Source organism: Nicotiana sylvestris, chromosome 6 (assembly GCF_000393655.2).
Source record: "Nicotiana sylvestris chromosome 6, ASM39365v2, whole genome shotgun sequence".
In the NCBI taxonomy this organism is placed as follows: domain Eukaryota; kingdom Viridiplantae; phylum Streptophyta; class Magnoliopsida; order Solanales; family Solanaceae; genus Nicotiana; species Nicotiana sylvestris.
In genome coordinates, this window is record NC_091062.1 from 193062973 (window position 1) to 193080774 (window position 17802).

Below are 17802 nucleotides of genomic sequence, written 5' to 3' on the forward strand. Positions count from 1 at the left end.
AGTTCTGGGGTCACGAACCCGATAATACAATCTCGCACCTCGGTTTGATATAACTCAATATCGAACCTTGGTGAACCCGATTTCGACTGTATACACTTTCTTCTACATTATTTTTCTAAGTGCGGCAGTTTAGGCATAGAAACGAATTCAAAATTTAAATTTTATGAGTTACATAATGCCTATCGGCTAGAAAATCCTTAAGAACAAGAAAATCGAGTAAACGGCTATTCTATAACCGACGTTTGTTGCCAAGTCAAGGGGCTTGGCTGGTACTAGGCTCTAAAAGAGTTTTTTTCGAGCGAGCAATTTAAGCATAGAAACGAATCCAAGATTTAGAGCTTATGAGTTATTATAGTAATATCAAGTTAATATATAATATTTAATACATATACTAGGTTTGAACAAAAATTATTGAATTATCATGAATCCATATATTAGACTCTAGATCCGCCTAGTAAAACAACTCTTTGCTTATTATTAAATCTCACCCCTTATGCGTGTCAAATGGGCAGATTGGGCCAATTTTGGGCGGATCAAACGGGTTAAGTCAATAATTGACCCGCCCAAAAGTTACTTGGGCTAAAATGGATTGGATCAAGATGGGCTAAAATTTAGGTCATAACCCAGCCCCTCCAACTCTTATCAATCTTTAGTTAAATATATGTTTCTTTCTTATGAATTATATAATTACTAACTAAGATTTTTTTTTTATTTTGTTATGGTCATATATAACATATCAAATAAAAAAATAAATTTATATTTAAAATATTTTAGCAAATTACTCGTGAATCAATTTGGGTTAAAAATCAACCCGACTTTAAATGGGTTGAGATTAGTTGGGTCAAGATGAGTTGAGTTCAATATATGGGCGAGTCAATAACCAACCCAACCTTAGGCGGATTGGGCGGATCATTTAGAGTTGGGCCAAATTTGACAGCCCTACCACCGCCTAATTAAAGATGAAAATGTATTTCCATCTTTGAGCTGAAATTTCGGTCTCAACAAGTTTGCTTGAGAGATAAATTAGTACTCCTTCTGTTTCAATCTATGTGAACATGTTTGACTGGGTACGGAGTTTAAGAAAAAATAAAGACTTTTAATTTGTGGTCCTAAACAAGTTAAAAATGAGCCCAGAGTATTTGTGTGGTTATAAAAGCTTCTCATTAAGGATAGAATTGTAAGTTTAACCTAAATTGTTACCAAATGTAGAAAGGGGTCAATCTTTCTTTAACGGACCAAAAAGAAAATAGATTCACATATATTGGAACAGAGCAAGTACTACACTGGCAGTAATTAAGAGTTGGATCATTAGATATATTCTTGTCCAACTTTTGGTGTGAGAGACTACCCCTCGAAAGATTCTTATCCACCTTTTGAGAGGATTATAAAAGTATTGCTCCTAATTAATAAGTACTAGCTACTATATCATATGATGTGTTTGACTGAATTTGAGGTTTAAAATAAAAAGAATTTTTTTGACACATGAGCTATATGTATATTATTCCTAAATTCTGGTGGTCTTTAACGTACTGTTAGTACACTGCATTTGTAAAATAATTCTGGAAATATAAATGAATATAAATAGAAATGAACGTAAACAGAAGTGAACAACGAAATAACAGAAAACTAATTCGAGTCCACTGAATTCACAGTGTTTCCTTAAGGAATTTAATCCCCTCATAGTACCCAAGGTTATGGATTATTTCCTCCCAGGATAGAACGAATTACACACTGGTGTAGTGGTACTTCAAACCCCAGTGTTTCAGCGAACACAAAGTTCGGTAGCAAATCACACTTACTATTGTTTTGTTTGATGCTAAAAGTATGCAGAAGGAGGAGGAGAAACTCAAAAAATCGTAGTGAAATTCTGAGCAGAATAGTATTGTATTTATAGTCAAAGTTGGGCTGAAATCTGAAGAGGTGCAACTCTTCAGAATGGCTGTTTTTGCAAAACGGCCACATCATAAATATCATTACATAAATGGCTATTTATTCAACAATAAAGAGGGAAAATTGAAGAGGGTAGTTAATTTTCTGTTACCAAAATAGAAAAATGGATTGGATTTAATATTAATATTCTATTATTAAAACAAATATCTAATAACATTTCTGTTAATATTTTACTATTAATAAATAAATTTGGTCCAAAAAGTTAATCAATCAATTTATCATTTGACCAAATCCAAATCCAAATCCAAATCCAAATCCAAATCCGAATCCGAATCCAAATCTGAATCTGAAGCCGAAGCTGAGCCGAGCGAGCAACGACGACGACGACGACGGAGCGACGACGATGGCGCAAGGAAAACTTAAAATTTTACTCAAAAATTTTATTTCCCTCCATTTCCCATTCACCATTTTTTAAGTATTTAATATATTAATTAAATACATAAAAACCCAAAAATCCCCCACATGAATAGGGAATGGCTATATCACGGAAGTATGCATGAAAAACTGTGTGATTCGCAAGTAAAGATTAATTGCATCTGGATAAGTAGGTTTTCCTTTGAACTTTCCGTAGTGAACTTATGACGGATATACTCGATCAATCGGTAGATTTGATATCTTTGAACCGTCAAACTTTGGTGTATACCTAGACAACCACAAGTCACACAACCAACCCTTAACCGTCTTTGGTTCTCAGTGTTGTATTCGTTTTAGCCATGAACACCGCCTGGTTTCATAAGTGCGTAGAGATGTTGCCTTACAAAGTTCTCCTTGAAGCAGCTAACACTTCACACTTACATAGGTGATTCCTAAACGTGTCATCTGGTAGATAGACTATTTGATATACCCCGTATCAAAATTAGAAATCATTAAAAAGCCTTAATGTTTTATCCTTGGTACTGAACATTATCTCATCACGAGAATGGACCAAAAGTTTAGTTGACAATGTTGAACCATCATTAATGACTTTGTTTGATCTCCTTGAACCTAGAACTTGGGATCTCTAGTCTTTTAGGTAGAGTTACTGCCACTATGACTTGTTCTCGGCCACAGTCCCATTCCCCTTGATGACTTCTCAACTACCTCTCTAGTTAGGCCTTTTGTAAATGGATCCGACATATTATCACTTGACTTTACATAGTCAATCGTGATAATTCCTCTAGAGAGTAATTGTCTAACAGTTTTATGTCTTCATCGTATATGATGAGATTTATCGTTATACATAACGCTCCCAGCCCTTCCAATTGCCACTTGATTATCGCAATATATGCATATTGGTGCCAAAGGTTTGGGCCAAAATGGAATATTTTCCAAGAAATTTCGGAGCCATTCAGCTTCTTCACCAGCTTTATCCAAGGCTATGAACTCAGCCTCCATTGTAGAGCGGGCAATACAAGTTTGTTTGGATGACCTCCAAGATACCGCTCCTCCACCAATAGTGAATACATATCCACTTGTGGACTTAGAATCAGTTTAACCGGTGATCCAATTTACATTACAGTATTCCTCTATCACTGCAGGATATTTATTGTAGTGCAAAGCAAAGCCCTGGGTATGTTCTAAATATCCCAAAACTCGTTTCATTGCCATCCAATGAGATTGGCCTGGATTGCTCGTATATCGACTCAATTTACTTATAGCACAAGCTATATCTGGTCGTGTACAATTCATGATGTACATTAAGCAAACCAACACACGAGCATAATCCAATTGTGATATGCTTTGGCCTTTGTTATTTGCTAATGTAAGATTCACGTCAATTGGAGTCTTTGCAACTTTAAATCCCAAGTGCTTGATTTTTCAAGTACTATCTTAATATAATGAGATTGTGACAATGTCAGACCTTGAGAAGTCTTATGGATCTTAATTCCCAGAATTAAATCAGCAACCCCCAAGTCTTTCATATCAAACTTGCTAGTTAGCATACGCTTAGTAGCATTTATGTTGGCAATGTCATTACTCATTATGAGCATATCATCCACATATAAGCAAACAATGACTATGTAATTTGGAACATTTTTAATGTACATACATTTATTTATCTTAAATCCATTTGACAACATTGTTTGGTCAAATTTCGCATGCCATTGTTTGGGTGCTTGTTTTAATCCGTAAAGGGACTTAACAAGTCTACAGACCTTCTTTTCTTTACCTGGAACCACAAAACCTTCAGGTTGTTCCATGTAGATTTCTTCCTCCAACTCTCCATTTAAGAAGGCCGTCTTTACATCTATTTGATAAATTTCAAGACCATAAACTGCAGCTAACGCTACTAACGTTTGTATGGATGTAATTCTTGTAACTGGAGAGTATGTATCAAAATAGTCAAGACCTTCTTGTTTTCTATACCTTTTGACCACAAGTCTTGCCTTATATTTGTCAATAGTGCCATCATCTTTCATTTTCCTCTTAAAGATCCATTTAGAACCCAACGGCTTATTTCCAGGAGGAAGATCAACCAATTCTCATGTATGGTTGTTCAATATGGATTCTATTACACTATTGACTGCCTCTTTCCATAACAATGATTCCGAAGAAGACATAGCTTATTTAAATGTTTGAGGCTCATTTTCCAATAAGAAAGTCACAAAATCTGGTCCAAATGAAGTAGACGTTCTTTGACGTTTACTACGTCTTGGATCCTCCTGGTTAAGTGTACTTTCTTTTATTTCTTCCTGAGGTCGTTTAGATCCTTCACCAATCGACTCACATTCCTTTTTATACGGATATATATTTTCAAAGAACTTAACATTATCTGATTCTATAACCGTATTATTTGAATGTCAGGATTTTCTGATTTATGAACCAGAAATCGATATGTTTTACTATTAGTCGCATATCCTATGAAAATACAATCAACAGTTTTCGGTCCTATTTTTACCCTTTTGGGTTTAGGAACTTGCACTTTTGCCAAACGCCCCCACACTTTAAAATAATTCAAGTTGGGCTTTATTCCTTTCCATTTTTCATATAGAATGGATTGTGTTTTGCTATGGGGTACTCGATTTAGTATTCGGCTAGTCGTAAGAACGGTTTCTCCCACAAGTTCTGTGGCAAACCAGAACTTATCAATAATGTGTTCATCATCTCCTTTAATGAACGATTCTTTCTTTCTGCAATCCCATTGGATTGTGATATGTAAGGGGTCGTTGTTTTATGAATAATTCTATATTCTAAACATATTTGTTCAAAAGGAGATTTATATTCACCACCCCTATCACTTCTTATCATTTTGATTTTCTTGTTAAGTTGTGTTTCAACTTCATTTTTGTATTGCTTGACTGCGTCTATTGCTTCATCTTTACTATTAAGTAAGTAAACATAGCAATATCGAGTACTACGTCAATAAAAGTTATGAAATACTTCTTTCCACTGCGAGATGGTATTGACTTCATGTTACAAATATCTGTGTGAATTAAGTCTAAAGGATTTGAATTCCTTTCAACTGACTTATAAGGATGCTTAACATACTTAGATTCCACACATACTTGATATTTTGATTTGTCACATTCAAACTTAGGCAATACTTCCAAATTAATCATTTTCCGCAAGGTTTTATAATTAACTTAACCTAAACGTATATGCCATAATTCATTTGACTCAAGTAAGTAAGACGAAGCTGAAATTTTCTTATTATTTTCAACAACCATTACATTCAGCTTGAAAAGGCCCTCAGTGAGGTAACCTTTTCCTACAAACATTTCATTCTTACTTATTACAACCTTATCGGAAACAAAAGCACATTTAAAACCATTCTTAACAAGAAGTCCAGTAGAGACTAAATTCTTCCTAATCTCGGGGAACATGAAGGATGTTGTTCAAAGTCACCACTTTGCCGGAAGTCACTTTGAGAAATATCTTCCCACATCCTTCAATCTTGGCCTTTGCAGCATTTCCCATAGAAATCGTCTCATCGGGTCCAACAGGAGTATAAGTAGCAAAAGCTTCTTTAACAGCACAAACATGGCGAGTAGCTCCAGAATCAATTCACCACTCTTTAGGATTGCCCACCAAGTTGCATTCGGAAAGCATGGCACATAAGTCATCGACATTATCATGCTTTTCAACCATGTTTGCTTGACCCTTCTTCTTGTCTTTTTTCGGAGCACGACACCCCGTAGATTTGTGTTCGATTTTTCCACAGTTGTAGCAGTTTCCACTGAATCGTTTCTTGCTTGGGTTGTATTTCGGTCCAGAAGCCTTCTTCCTCTTTTTGTTCTCTTCAACAATATTTGCTCCCATTATTGTTGAGTTTCCACGGCCTCTCTTTTCAGCAGCTTTGTTGTCCTCTTCGATTCTCAACCGAACAATGAGATCTTATCTCCTTGTGTTTGTGTTTCAAGTAGTTTTTGAAGTCCTTCCACAAATGAGGCAACTTCTCAATCATCGCTGCTACTTGGAATGCTTCATTGATGACAAGACCTTGAATGAAATTTCTGTTAGTAAAAATACTAAGATTACTACTTTCAACATCAATATTAATTTGATTTATACCTTCAGCAAGGAGATCGTGAATAATCACTTGCAATTCCTGGATTTGGGTAATAACAGACTTGCTATCTACTATTTTGTAGTCCAAAAACTTTGCAGCAACAAACTTTTTCATCCCGGCATCTTCGGTTTTGTATATCTTTTCAAGCGCAATCCACAGTTCTTCTGATGTTTCCACGCAACTGTAAACGTTATACAAAGCATCCTCCAACCCACTTAGAATATAATTCTTGCACAAAAAATCTGAATGCTTCCACGCCTCAATCACAAGAAAACATTCAGTTTCTGGAGTTTCATCGGACAGCACAGGAACATCTTCCTTGATGAACTTCTAGAGACTTAGAGTAGTCAAATAGAAGAACATCTTTTGCTGCCAGTGCTTGAAATCAATCCCGAAAATTTTTTCGGGTTTCTCCGCCGGTGCCAATGCTGCCGGTGTTGTTCGGCTCGTTGAGGCATTGGTAGTCACCATCGGAACAGCTTGGTTTCCGTTATCATTAGTCATTTCTGTAAAAGAATGACATAAACGTTAAAATTACGTAGATTTTAATCTCCAATAGAGTACAAAACCACAAAGGTTTTACTCTCCAGAAATAGTGAATACAAATACAGAAAATAATTAAATTCCTTAAGCTTGTTAATACATTGTATTTATAAAATAATTCTGGAAATATAAATGAACATAAACAGAAATGAACATAAACAGAAGTGAACAACGAAATAACAGAAAACCAATTCGAGCCCACTGAATTCACAGTGTTTTCTTAAAGAATTTAATCCCCTCCTAGTACCCAAGGTTATGGATTATTTCCTCCCAGGATAGAATGAATTACACACTGGTATAGTGGTACTTCAAACCCCAGTGTTTTAGCGAACACAAAGTTCGGTAGCAAATCACACTTACTATTGTTTTGTTTAATGTTAAAAGTATGCAGAAGGAGGAGGAGAAACTCAGAAAATCGTAGTAAAATTCTGAGCAGAATAGTGTTGTATTTATAGCCAAAGTTGGGCTGAAATCTGAAGAGGTGCAACTCTTCAGAATGGCTATTTCTGCAAAACGGACACATCATAAATGCCATTACATAAATGGCTATTTACTCAACAATAAAGAGGGAAAATTGAAGAGGGTAGTTAATTTTCTGTTACCAAAACAGAAAAATGGTTTGGATTTAATATTAATATTTAATATTAATATTATGTTATTAAAACAAATATTTAATAATATTTCTGTTAATATTTTACTATTAACAAATAAATTTTGTCCAAAAAGTTAATCAAGCCGAAGCCGAGCGACGACGACGGCGGCGCGAGGCTTGCCTTCTTCTCAACTCTTTAAGAGCTAGAAGAAGAGCAATTGCTTATATACCCATAAAAAACCTCTTCCTCTTCCAATATGGGACAATGTTCATTTACCAAGGGGGGAAACTTAAAATTTCGCTCAAAAATTTTATTTTCCTCCATTTTCTATTCACCCTCTTTTAAGTATTTAATATATTAATTAAATACATAAAAAAAAAAAAAACAACACGCACCATATACCATATTAATTTAATAAAATATTATAAAACTTAACAACAACAACAACAACAACAATAACAAAAAACAAATCCAGTATTATTACACAAGTGAATCTGGAAAGGTTGTGTGTATACTGATTTTACCCCTATTTTTAAAAGGCAAAAAATTATTTTCAGTAGACACTCAGCTAATAAAATATTACGAAACTTAAATGAAATATTAAACTTAAAACGTTTTCAAACATTGCAAGATACTACTTCTTTAAACTAACTAGAATAATATTATATAAAATGAAATTGATGGAGTAACTTTGAATATGGGTGTCTTTGGTAAGAGGAAGTCATTTCTTCGAAATATGTTTTTTGGAAATGACTTAATTGTGGAAAATACTTTTAAGAATATGTTTTTCGGTGTTTGGTTAAATAATGAAAAAGAAAAATATCTAGAAGAATTTTTTTTAATTACTAAAATTAAATAGTGTTTTGAGATATGTAGGCTTTTGAATTTTGTAAAGGTTATAGCTGTTGAGGTATAAACAGGCTATAAATATGTAAAGTTAGTGGTGATTAATAAAATTGTTAATTATAAAAAAAAATAGTGTTTTGAGATAATTATAAAGCAAAAATGACTTTCTCCCAAAAGTGAGAGAAGACAATTTTCTCGTTTAAGTGGAAAATATTTTTCCTCAAAAATGTATTTTAACAACCAAACACCAAAAAAAAAAAGACATATTCTCTGAAAAACATTTTGCTACAAACCAAAAAGTACTTGATTAATTGTCTAGATATCTGCATTCTGCCAGACCCTTCTTTCTCAACTCAAAGGCAAAAAAGATTGTGCATCTCTTTGCTCAGCAAGCAAACGCAGATTTAAGATTTAAGTTTTATAGGTTTAATATTTAAAAAATTTAATATTGAATCTATTATATCTTTCAAATTATGAGTTTATATTTATTATTTGGTATAATTTTAGTAAATATTTATATATAAATTTAGGTATAGCACAAAAATATTGGGTTCAGATGAAATCCGAATCTGATTTGCTCTTTTTCTTTTCGAAGAGGAAGTGGACCATGCAAGTGTATGATTAGAGTGCACGAGTGGAGGAAAGGGTACGTAGTTGATCTGAAGGAATTGCAGATTAAAACATTGCTGAAAGATAAAGGTTAGGTAAATTCACACAACCAAAGTTAGTGGATTCTGAAAAGTTGCATGTGCTTTGCTTCGAATACTTCTACTTCAAGCACATACATAGTTAACAATTCTTACTTTGATCACATGCTCCCTTCTTTCACAATACCTCAAGTTTTGCCATATTGTCAATTTCTTTATTCAGTTGCCCGGGTCCAATTCATATATTTATTTTAAAAAAATTCGTTGAAAAAAAATATATATAAATTATTAATTTAAAATCCAGTAACTTAAAAAGATTAGAACCCTAAACCCATAAACTTCAATTAATCCTGACTCCGCCTTTGTGTCTGATATCTTTAGCTAACAACTAAGGCAATCAAAGATTGAAGAGTACCACAGATAAATAATACAAGTAGAGCCATTTGACACTCAACTTTGAGAGATCATGAATTTTTAAATTTTTTAAAGACAAAAAAACTAAAAAATTGAACCTCTAAACCTTAGCGAGAAAAATTATGAGGCCGCGATATCTAACAGAAAGTCCTAAAACTTATATAAAATTTCTTAAAATTGTAGAGTGATTCATGAATTTGCTCTCCGTTCGAAAGTTCATAGTCTTCACAGTAGCTTCGTCGATATTACCTACCAAATAAAAGGCAAAAAAAGTTTATAATAATAAGTGACTCGGTCTTCACTTTACGGTGTTTCCTTTCTTAATTTTATTTCTAACCTTTTATTAATCTCTTTTTAGTTATCCAGCTTAAATTAAATTGCAATATTTCATAGTGAATTTATAGAACGTTGGCATTTACCTGCACAATTGTAACAACAATATTCATAAGTCACAATCAACTGGAAACATGAAAGCTTTTTCGTTCCAATTTGATGGCGATAGAAATTATGGAGTTAAACGAAAAAAGAGTAGTTTATCCTCTGCTAATATTACAAGTTACGGATATCTTATTTATCTCTAACTACATTTGTGGAAGACAGATGTTCCTGCTAAATTATCTGATAAATGATGTAAATGCATTTGACTTCACATGTTTTAATCATAATAAGATTCAGAACCAAGCCTAGTAATGGACAAAACTGATACTGGGTCCATCTTAGCAAGCCCGTCCAAGCCCAATATTAGGTTGGCCACCGTTCGGTAAAAATTGCACGGGCGCCTTATTTGGTCGCCCCCATTTAACCTATACCTATTTTTTTTTAAAATTTTAACTTGTACCCACTTTTTAAATAATTTCAGCACCTTTCTCCTCCCCCTTCTCCTCCTTCGTTTTCTTTTTCTTCTTTCTTTCTTTCTTCGTTCTCATCGTCCAATTCTCTTATGTCTTCTCCTTGTCGCCAAATTGATATAAAAGAAACAATTTGATCTTGAAGTTGATAGCATAACATAATGCGGCTGTACTACAAATCTTCTAATAGAATAGTTTATGTAATTCTTGTTCTTTCCTTTCTTCAGTAAGTTGAACAACGAAGAGATGGTTTAGAGTAATGCACATGCTCACTTTTGAATGTAGAGTTTTAATAGAATTCAAAGGTTGACGAGGCACAAAGTTTGTTTCCTATCTAACAAACATTTAAAAATTTGCTTCTCAATAATTTACACTACTAGAATTTCGGAAAAAAACGACCAAACTTTAGCGACCAAAGTTGATCTGTCAAGAAAAGCAATCAAAGTTGGTCGCTAAATTGGCGAAAATAATAAAATAATTATTTGATATAGATTAGCGACCAAGGTTGGTCGCTAATTTCGTCAAAATATTGACCGGACTGGTCAGACTTGCTTGGTCAAAGGTATACTGAGATTAGCGACCAACGTTGGTCGCTACAGGGGAACCCACTTATAAAATTATAATAATTATAATATTATTTAAAAAAATTATAAAATATAAATAAATATAATTTAAAATTAGCGACCAAAGTTGGTCGCCAATTAAGGGGTAAGCAGATAGAGACCAACTTTGGTCGCCAAATATGGGACCCAGTTATAAAATTTTAATAATTATATTTTTATTTAAAAAATTATAAAATATAAAAAAATATAATTCAAATTTAGCAACCAAAGCTGGTTGCTTAAAAAAATAGAGACCAACTTTGGTCGCTAATCTGGGACCCAGTTCTAATGTTTAACAATTATATTATTATTTTAAATATTATATAAAATATAAATAAATCTAATTTAAATTTAGCGACCAACTTTGGTCGCTAATTTAAATTTCTGTATATTTAGAGACCAAAGTTGGTCTCTTTTCAGGTCAACAATGGTCAAAATTTAAAATCACTTTTGTATATATATATATATATATATATATATATATATATATATATATATATAAAAGCTATATTCGATATAATATTAGCTAATGCACTAATACTTAGTGCATAGTATAGTATAGTATATATATATACTAAGTGTATTATATAATACACTATACTATATATATAGTATAGTTTATTATACATCAAGGTATATTCGATATATATAGTATAATATAGTATATAGTATATAAGCGCTCTCTCTCTCTCTCTCTCTCTCTCTCTATATATATATATATATATATATATATATATATATATTTTCAAAATAGAAAAAAAAGTAAATTCATTTTTTTTGTAAAATAGCGACCAACGTTGGTCGCTATTTTGGTCAAACGGCCAAATATAGTGACCAAAGTTGGTCGCTATTTTTAAATCCAGGAGTAAAAATCGGGTTTCCCCTCTTAATCTCTTATTTTCTCTCCAAAATTTTCCCAAACTCTCTCTCAACATATTCTCCCCCCCTTCTCTATTTCCCTTACACAAATCAATCCCCCACCCCTTGCCACAACTGTGACCGCGCGCCACCACGCCGGAGCCGCTGCTTAACCTGTCGCCGGAGCTGTTGTCCCCCATCCCTTGCCACCACTGATTTTTAATCCTCCTTTTAATATATCAAGGTTAGTAATCTACCTTATTAGCTTTTTAATTTTTAATTTTTGCTATATAATTTTATGTAATTTTTTAGAGTTTTTGTCTATTTAGTATTAGGGTTTTTGGTTTGAACTACATTAGATTTATGAACTTAAGGTAAAAATTATAATCTTTTAGTTCTTGTATTAATTTATATTGAGTTCAATTGTGAAAAGAAACAATTCATTGTCTTAGATGAGGAGCAATACCTAAATAAGAGTACCTAAATTCATGCTTTAAACTATGCATTATACATTTATAAGATAAGAAAAAGAATTAAAGGGAGGAGTTTATTAATGTATTAATTATGAACTTAAGGTCATATTGGACTTTTAGGATATGAATTGGACTTTTAGTTAACTAAAAAAGATTAGGATATGAATTAACTAATTTAATTTGTTCTTGCTTTATTTATATAGATGGAACATCGTACTTGGATGTACAATAGGAATTATCCTAATCGGCGGGGATTGCGGGAGGATTTTGTAGAAGGGGTTGATGACTTTATTAGACATGCAATATCACTTCCGCCATACATAAATGAAGGAGTAATTAGGTGCCCTTGTGTTAGATGCGACTGTATGAAGTTTGGAAAAGCGGAGGAAGTTAAGGTTCATCTTTATAGTAAGGGGTTTATAGCGAATTACTTTGTGTGGACTAATCATGGAGAGATCGATGGTAGCCATGTGATATTTCATAACATGGTTGTTGGTGAAAGTAGTAGGTCGGTGGAGAATACACATCGTGATTCTAGAATTCATGATATGGTTGCGGATGCTTTTGGAATGCACTTAGGGGGTGAGCCCAATGAAAATGTTGAACAAACTCCTAATGATGAAGTAAAACATTTTTATGAACAGTTAGAGGAAGCTAGTCGTCCACTACGTAAAGGAAGTCCGCACTCTGAGTTGTCTGTTGCAGTTAGATTACTAAGTATCAAATCTGATTGGAATATTTCTCAAAGAGCCATGGACTCTGTCATTGACCTTATGCGTGAACTAGTTGACTCCGATATCGAATTACCTGGTGATTCTATAAGGCAAAGAGATTAGTTTCTAAGTTAGGACTTTCGTCAATGAGAATTGATTATTGTGAAGATGGTTGCATGTTATATTATAAAGATGATGTAAATTTAAGCAGTTGTAAATTTTGCGAAAAGCCTCGTTTCAAGAGGCTTTCCAGCGGGAAGATGGTCGCTATCAAGGCGATACATTATTTACCTCTTATACCTAGGCTAAAGAGGTTATATGCGTCGATGAGTTCTGCCCCTCATATGAGATGACACTTTAAAAATAGAAGACCACATGGTGTTATGTGTCATCCTTCAGATGGAGAAGCTTGGAAGCACTTTGATAGGACATATCCAGATTTTGCTAGTGAACCAAGGAACATTCGGTTATGTTTGTGTGCGGATGGCTTCACGCCTTTTTCTGTATTTGCGACACCGTATTCATGTTGGCCTGTCTTTCTTACACATTATAATCTACCACCTGAGTTGTGCATGACTAGTCCATATATATTCTTAAATTATATTATCTCCGGTCCATGTAATCCGAAAAGTTTGATAGATGTATATTTTCAACCTTTGATTGATAAGCTAAAACAATTGTGGTACGATGGTGTTGAAACATATGACATATCAACCAAGCAGAATTTCAATTTGCGTGCTAATTTAATGTGGACAATTAACGATTTTCCTGCATATGGAATGTTGTCTGGGTGGATGACTGCTGGGAAGCTAGCTTGTCCTTACTGCATGAAAAATAATAAAGCGTTCACTTTGAAACATGTCCGAAAGCAATCATGGTTTGATTGTCATCGTCAATTCTTGCCTGAGGGTCATGAGTTTAGAAGGATGAAAAATGCATTCAAAAAGAATAAAATGGAATATGATTATCCACATCCGATACTTTCAGGTGAGTAAATTTGGGAGAGGGTCCAGAACTTTAGTAAAGTTACTGAAGCTCCACCTTATAGATTCCCCGGATACGGTGTTACTCATAATTGGACCAAACAGAGTATATTTTGGGAGTTAGCTTATTGGAAGGATAATCTTCTCCGTCACAATCTTGATGTCATGCATATTGAGAAGAATTATTTTGACAATTTGTTTAACACAGTGATGGATGTTAAAGGTAAGACAAAGGATAACCCGAAGGCTAGAATGGACTTACAAGAATATTGCAGGCGGCCTGAATTACACTTGTAGACAACAAACAATGGTAAGATATTCAAGCCCAAAGCAAGTTACACATTCACTTTGGAGGAAAGACGGCAGATTTGTGATTGGGTAACGAAATTGAAGATGCTTGAGGGTTATGCGTCGAATTTTGGGAAAAAAATTGATATGGAGGTAGGGAAGTTGAGCCATTTGAAAAGTCATGACTGTCATGTTTTCATGGAGACTTTAGTGCCTATTGCATTTTGTGGTTTGCCTGAAAGAATCTGGAAACCCATCACAGAGATTAGTTTATTTTTCAAAGACTTGTGTTCTTCCACATTAAGGGAAGAAAACCTACACCGGATGGATCAGAACATTCGTGTAACTTCTTCTAAGATGGATAAGATATTTCCATGTGGGTTTTTTGATGTGATGGAACACCTTCCAATCCACCTTGTACGCGAGGCACGACTTGGATGGCCTGTTCAATGCAGATGGATGTATCCCTTTGAGAGGTAATATTATATATTTGATGTAATTTTCTGTTTTATTTGAATGTTCTTGGCTAACCTGAAATTATGTAGGACAATTGACAAATGCAAATAATTTGATAAGGAGAGGAATAGGATTGAAGGATCTATATGAGAAGCTTATCTTGCAAAGGAAACTGCTCATTTTTGTTCTTATTATTTTGAGAGTAATGTACCATGTGCTAGGAATAGGCCCAACAGGCACGCGGTCGACCTTAGGAATGATCCATTATATTCGCCTATGTCCATATTCAATCAACCAGGCAAATGTTCTAAGGATGTTAGAAAGAGAAGTTTGAGTGATATAGAGTTCAAGTGAGCTACACTTCACGTGTTGCTAAATTGTCCCGAAGTTGTACCATTTCTCAAGTAAGTATTGATTTAGTGGTTATCAAAATATAAAAATTATTGTGATTACATCTCAATGCAACTACTAAAAATATTTGATGTGTCACAGTCACTTCGTGGGTCAATTGGCCATGATGTTGTATATACGAGATTTGATACGTGGTTCAAACAATTTGTAAGTTTCTCCTTAAAATATGCTAACACTATGTAGGTAAACAATGTTTGGAAGTTATGCTAACTTATGAATTTTTTTAACAATATGTAGGTAAATGATCCAAATAATGGTGTAAATCAATTTTTGAAAGATATATCTTGGGGACCTGGGGTTGAGGTCACAACAATGTCTAAGTACGTTGTGAATGGTTATAAGTTTCATACAGAGGATTGCTCTAAAAATAACAATAGAAACAACAGTGGGGTGTGGGTTCAAGGTGGTGATGGCAACCAAGATGGAGATATTGATTATTATGGTGTGCTCAAAGAAATAATAGAACTAGAATATACAGGTTGGCCATATAAGAAATTGATAGTCTTTAGATGCAAGTGGTTTGACCCACATCCAACAAGAGGTACAAGAGTACACAATCAATACAACATAATTGAGGTTAATCATACGAGGGAGTATGATCCCTATGATCCTTTCATAATTGCACATAATGTTAGGCAAGTGTATTATGCTCCTTATCCATTGCGGCGGAATAAGTTCGATTGGTGGGTTGTAATAAAAACTAAGCCTGTGGGTAGGGTGAAAGTCGAGAATGTGTTAGATGTTGCATATCAAAACGATATCTCCAGTGTTGACCAAATAGTAGACGAAGTTTTAGAAAATGATTTGGAACATCCTAAACACATATTGGAAGAAGTTGATATAAATGAAGTAAGAATTATAGAAAACGAGGAAGAAGAATCAACTGATGAAGCTCAAACTAGTGAGGAAGAAGAATTCTCGGACGTGGAACTATACGTCGATGAGCTTTAAAAAGTTGGTTTCTTTAATAACTCTCGTTTATAGCTAGTTTCTTTATATGTTTCCATCTAAATATGTATTATATTATGCAGATGACAGGCAAGGGTTGAGAAAAGGTTAAGAAACCAAAGAGGAGGGTAGAAGATAATCCTCCATCTTTTCCTGCCTCTTCAGAGATGCCTATGCCTATGCCTATGACTTTTCCTCCACCCCAGAGCTATTCTGAGCTGCCACAGCATCACCAGCCCTACACCTTCGTGCAAACACCAGGTCTTTCGTCACAGGGTCATAGGATTGTACGTCCGACATACAGTCCAGCTGTCGCATGACCACATGGATCGCAGCCATCTGCATCGTATGGATCGCATCGATCCATGTCACATCCACATGGATCACAGGCATCAGTGTCACAGCCACTCAGGTCACAGCCATTCGGGTCACAGCTATCAGTGTCACGTCCACTTGCGGGCCATACAGCTATGTCACAGTCACATGGCTCGCAACCATCTTCATATGAAACTCCACCTATTTCAGGCCTTCGCCTGCGAGATACTAGCTCTGACCCCCCTACACCTTCCACACATGCCTCTGATATACATGCTTCGGACGGTGATGCTGATGATGACGAGGAGGTGCATTATGATCAGTATGGTAGGATCATCATAGTCCCTGAGGGTGATGGGTAAGAGTTATTTGTTATTTTTACGTTTATTTTTTTGTACAGTTTTACTAAGATATTAATATATATTTTTTATTAAATTGCAGGTTCATCCCTAGTAATATTACTACAAGGATTATCACCAAAGCCACCAGAAAGCTTTATGATGGTCCTTATGCATCTTGGAGTGATTTCCCATTCGCGCTGAAGGAGCAAATTTTAAATGACTTTAAGGTATAAATGTTCTTTTAAGCAGTACAATTATTTATATTTATGATATTTCCATCTAAATATGTATTATAGAATATAGCTTATATATATATATATATATATATATATATATATATATATATATATATATATATATATATGTGTGTGTGTGTGTGTGTGTGTGTGTGTGTGTGTGTGTGTGTGTATACTATGCAATAAGTATTAGTGCATTAGCTAATATTATATCGAATATAGCTTTTATATATATTCGGTAAAAGCTTATATATATATATATTAAGTTAATGCACTAATATACTATATACTATATTATAAGCAGTTAATGCACTTAACTTTTGAATAATTATTAGCTAACAAAAGCTAAGTATAATATATCGAATATAGAATTTATGATATTTCCATATAATACTTAACTTTTGAAATACAGAGCAAGTGTGTATGGGAACACGGCTATAGCGCGAATGTGGCTGCAAATTTTCATCTCAAAGCTCACAAGCGGTTGTCGCATCGTTTCTCCAAAGCTAGAAAGTTGAACCAGAAATCTGGCTGGTTGCTTCAGAATTTATGGGAGGATTTGCAAAGGCAATGGCTTACCGCAGAGTTCTTAGAAAAGAGCGAAAAAGGAAAGAAAGCTCGTGCATATGAGAAAGGAGGATCCTTGCACACTGGAGGTGCGATCAGCCTGGGGATAATAAAGAGAAGAATGGTTCGTAATTGCTTAATTTATTTTAATTTTCAAAGTATATCTATTCTGTTTATTAACTAAAATTTATGAGTTTTCAGGAGAAGAAGTTGGGGCGTCCGATAAACCAAGATGAGCTATTCAAGGAGACTCATATTGTAAAGAAGAAGAAAGAGACAGA